Consider the following 5424-nt stretch of genomic DNA (forward strand, 5'->3'; position numbering starts at 1 on the left):
CAATGCTCTTGAATCTTGGGGGACTCAGCTTCTCCTACAGATGAAGCCTAGAGTCTCAAGGTTAAATGGATTACTAGACGTAAAGAACAGTGCCTGGGATATAGTTTAGAAAGTGTTTGCCATGGAAATTATTATTGCAGCATGTAAAACATTCTGAAAACCCTTGACCTAAGTAAGACCCCAAGGTCCCACCCTGGGTGGCAGCTACCCCAGTCTCTCATCTCTTTATATGCCTTACCTGCCTCTCAGACATCATCTTCACATTCCCCCATCCCCACAGACTCCAGCTCTGTCACAGGTAATGCAGCGCGCCCCTTCTCTGCTCTTCTTGTTTCTTCAATCCAGTATCCTCAGCCTTCACTCCTGTTAGCCTGGCAGACCTTGATCAGGGCCTGGGAGGCAGAAGATTGCAGGATATTTCTCTCTCTCTCTCTCTCTCTCATACACATACACACTATACACACACACACACTATACACACACATTATATATATATATATACATATATATGTATATATATGTATATAAATGATGCTTGGCACCTGGTGGGCATGCCATAAATACGAGTTTTCTTCTCACTTTAATATCAATTATAGAGCAACAAGAGTAAAGCAGCCCATTTCAGATGTTTATGGAAAGTCTAATACCACCAATTCCTTCTCATTCGCCGAATGTTAATACACCTACCTGTTGACATTGGCTCCAAACACCAGGAACATAAACTGGTCCACAGGCTCGGGGCATTTGCCATCTGACGGTCTAGACTTGCACTGTCCAGCCTGGTAGCTAGTAACCACATGAGCCTATTTCAATTTCAATTAAAAACAAGTAAAATTTACTGTTCAGTTCCCTAGCCACCTGAGCCTATTTCAATTTCTAGGTGCCAGATATGACTAGTGGCTACTACATTGGGCAGCAAGGCCAGGGAACATTTCCGGCCCAGCAGGGAGTTGTGCCGGAGAGCGCTGGCCCCTACACAGAGAAGCAGAACATGACTTGGGCACTCACGGAACCTCATTTTGGTTCCTCCTGAGCCTCTAGGCCTTGGCTCTAAGAGAAGCGGAGTCACCAGAGGTTGAAGACCATTGGAGCCGGGTGTTAGGGCAGCAGCAGGGGTGATGGTCAGGATTGTGGGAAGGAGGAGGGGAACAGACACCAGCCCTGCATCTAAATCCTGCAAGCTTTAGTCTGCCTAAAAATCAAGACAGGTTTCCAAGAAACCCGGCAGCAGGCCTTGAAAAGATTTATGCTATCTCAGCCAGTCTACCTCTGGTAACTGAACTGCTTGGGAAAGGAACTCTGAGGTGATTGCTTGCCTTTTAAAGTAAAGTGGAAATTGAGAGCAATTATCAGTCTATTTCAAAGAGGAAAAGTGTCTAAAATAAGTTATCAAAAAGGTTGATACAAAAATAAGTTTTCTTTTCTGTCCCGAATGTCCAGATTATTGCTTTGATGCTTATGTAGACACAGTCTGAGCATTTGTCGCCCACACTTGCTTGTGATTTCTTCCCACTGTGAAGTGAGGCCCACAGGAGGTGGGAATGGCAAAGAGAGTCTAAAACCTGCGCCGGCAAACATGGGTCAGGCAGAGGGCAGAGCAGGCTGAAGGGGATCCTTGTTATCAATTGGTTCTACAGAGGTTTGCAAGGCTGCTGGGACTCTGATTCTCAAAGGCGTTCTTCCCTTTTCAGGGCCCCCTGCCTATGGGCTTTTCTTTGCCATTGTCTCCTTCTGCAAGTAGAGCCGAAGAATGGGGATTCCCTACCTTATTTTACAAGGTGTTTTTAATTGAAGACTTCTACTCAGGGAGGATCTGAACTCATTCTCAGTGAGCATGGGTGGCATCTTGGGGTAATTCCCAGCTGGGATGGCACCTTTCCAAAGTAGCCACGTGTCTGAAGTGGGTGAGGAGTGTGTCCAGGCAGGACTGGGATACAGAGCGAAGGCCAGCGGCCTTGTGGTTCCTGGCAGCTTAGGGAGATGTCGGCAGCCCCCACAGGATGACACTCTGAGGTGCATCCTGATGCTTATACAAGCTCCCTTTAGGAAAAAGGGTGAAAAACTGTGAACACAAATTAGGTAGAAAAGCAAATATTGATTTAGACCTCAAATTCCTGGAATCACAGAAATTCAGGGTCTTTCCTTGGGGATCTCTTCAGGTCATTTACCAGAAATACTTCCTGAGAGCAATCTGGATTTTCCCCTCTACCTAAAACATTCTATAGCTCCCTGCGACTGCAACAACCAACACCCACAGGAGCCACGCAAGTGAGGGTCTCAGAAGCTCACAGTATATTTGCTTCACAGGAAATCCACCTCTGACCATAGCTCACAGCATTGTACGTGGGATTGGAAAGTGACTGCAGACATTCTCGCCCTCCATCTTTTCTTTTTACAATTAAGAAAATGACCCTAGAAAAGGAAGGTAATTTCTCCACTATCCATAGCCTTTAACATCAGAATTGCGAACCAGGTCTCCTGTTTCCCAGCCTGTGCTCTGGCATCTAAAGAGCATTGTCTGGTAAGAAGTAGCATCATGAAGTGGTCAGAGCCTGAGTTTAGAGTCAGAAAATTCAAGTTACAAATACTTGACCTGCATCTCACTAGCAGTAAGAACGTGGGCAAATCACACACCTCTGAACCTTAGTTGCTTTGTCTAATGTGGGCCTCATGGGTTTATTATTGTGTGTGTTAAGTGAGATAGTATGTTGAAAATGTATAAAATGTGGTAGGTGCCCAATGAGCATGGACAGCCTCTTTGTCTCTAATGCCACCCCTTGGACTATGCCTTTCTACAGGAAGCTGTGTGTTTGAAGCAAAAGAGTACAAAATTAATGATACGACTAAAAACTTTTCAATTGTTTTTCTGCAAGTCTGAGTGAAAAGGAACCACACATCCTTATATCATTTTTGCAATTCAGACAGCCCAGGTGTCATGTTACCAGAGTAAAAAATAGCTATAAAATTAGCTCAGACCACCCAGAAAAATAAAGTACATAAATAATTTATAATTAATATATTCTCCATTCTGCTTATATCTTTGTGGCTACTTTAATGCATTTTAAAATGTGAATTTAAACCAGTATGTAGAATATGGGGTATTCATTCTACTTTCTATTTTAACTCATGACAAAAGAGATTTCATGCTGTCATATACACATTCAAGCAGAAAGCCATTTTGCTTTTTCCATTTGTTTTCATTATTTTTTTCTATATTTGTTCTTTGACACTGTTTATATTGAAGCCAGGGTTTGCCTTCTTTTCACTTTGTTTCTCCATGGCAACAGATAGATTGCAATGCCACATATAAAAATGCAGAATTACAACCTCCCTGCCAGATCAAGCAGAAAAAAACTGTACACAGTGTAACCAGTAATGGAAACTTGGGATAGTTAATGAATAAGCCAAATCTTTCTTTTTCTGATAGACTATAAATCACAATTCCTTTTTGTAGCTTCTCTTTTCTCTGTATGAAAGATCCCCAGTAGGCACTCATTAAATGCAGTATTTGTAGAATAAGTGACTGATTGACTATCGTAATTTCCTTTTCTGAACACTCACCAGTCATTTGATTAATCATACAGTTAAGAAAATGGAGCTATAACATTTGTTTATTGAATGCTTTCCATCTACTGTGCACTGTACCAAATGCTTTACATACATGAATTCATTACATCATCGCCATATCCCTACGAAGTGGTCATTGTCAACTTCTCTTTGCAGATGGAAAACCTGAGGCTCAGAGAGGTTAAGTGATATGCTCACAAGTGGAAGGTGGAGGAACTGAGGTTTGTTCCTTTGAAGTCTGTCTGATGCTGGAGCGTGGCTTCTTGACCTCTCTGCGGATGTGCTTGCCTAGAATTTTGCTGGAAGATCGATGTCATTCTATAGATCTATTATTTTCATGAGGTACTGCCACAGCCCTATTTAATTTTACTCGTCTCTAATGTGTTCACCATGCTTTTTCAGAGATTCCTGGCAGTGGCTCTGTCAGAAATTACAACCCCAATCTTCTTCAGTGTCTAGCATTTATTCACTATGAATACCTGAACTCATCTGAAAATAGCTACATGCTTTCTTTCTTTATAATATTTGCTATAGTCCTTCCAGTATCAATTTCAAGTTCTTTGCAGAAAATTATCTTCTCTGATGATTCATTCTCCTTAGCAGTACTCACAAGGTGTTGATGTGAGCACCTGCTCTGGACTCATGGGGTTGAATACTATGTGACTTCAATCAGGTTACTTCCCAAGCTCCAGTTTTCCTTTTCTGTAAAATGGGAATTAGGAACATGATATAAATCTCCCCGTATCCTGCAGTGCTCAACAAATATTACCTCCCTTTTTCTCTTCCTAGAACAGAAAATCAGAAAATGGCCTCATCCTTCAGTCTCTTCTTATTTATCACCTAAATGAAAGGTGTCACCTCACCACTTGTTCTAAGTAGATACCTGTCCCCTTTTTATTCTCTGTCATTCCTCACCTTTTTTTTTCTTGATAGTGCTTGATAGAGCTTAGCTGCAACTTATTGGCTGTCCTGGGCTTCCTGTAGCCCTCATTAATTAAGGCCACTCTTTGGCTTGGTGCCCAGGAAGTTCTACACCTTCAAGCAAATCATCAAAGAAAGCTTTTAGGTAAACAAGGACCACATTTTCCTTTCGTAAAGTGGGAAAATGAGCCACAGCTCAGACATGTCAAATTTATACTTTTATTTTTCTTTTTTAAAGTATATTTTATTGATTATGCTATTACAGTTGTCCCAATTTTTCCCCCTTTCTCCCTTCCATCCAGCACCTGCCCACTCCCTCAGGCATCCCCAAACCTGCGTTCATGTTCAAGGGCCACGTGTACAAGTTCTTTGGCTACTCTATTTCCTATACTGTACATTACAACCCATGGTTATTCTATAACTACATATTTGTACTTCTTAATTCCTTCACTTCTTCATCCATCCCCCCATACTGCCCTCATCCAGCTACCATCAAAATGCTCTCTGTATCCATTATGCTGTCTCTGTTCTTCTTGTTTGCTTAGTTTGTTTTTTAGATCAGTTCTTGATAGATATGGAATTTTTGCCATTTTATTGTTCATAGTTTTGATCTTTTTCTTTTTATTAAACAAGTCTCTTTAATATTACATATAATAATGGTTTGGTGATGCTGAACTCCTTTAGTTTTTTTCTTGTCTGAGAAGCTCTTTATCTGCCCTTTGATTCTAAACAATATTTTTGCTGGGTAGGACAATCTTGACTGTGGGTCTCTGGTTTTCACAACTTTAAATATTTCTTGCCAATCCCATCTAGCCTGAAAAGTTTCTTTTGAGAAGTCAGCTGACAGTCTTATGGAAATTCCCCTGTAGGTAGCTATCTGCTTTTCTCTTGCTGCTTTTAAGAGTATCTCTTTATCTTTAACCTTTAGCATTTTAA

This window comes from Pteronotus mesoamericanus, unplaced genomic scaffold, assembly GCF_021234165.1.
Source record: "Pteronotus mesoamericanus isolate MK-2021 breed Mesoamerican mustached bat unplaced genomic scaffold, CSHL_Meso_final contig_24, whole genome shotgun sequence".
NCBI lineage: Eukaryota > Metazoa > Chordata > Mammalia > Chiroptera > Mormoopidae > Pteronotus > Pteronotus mesoamericanus.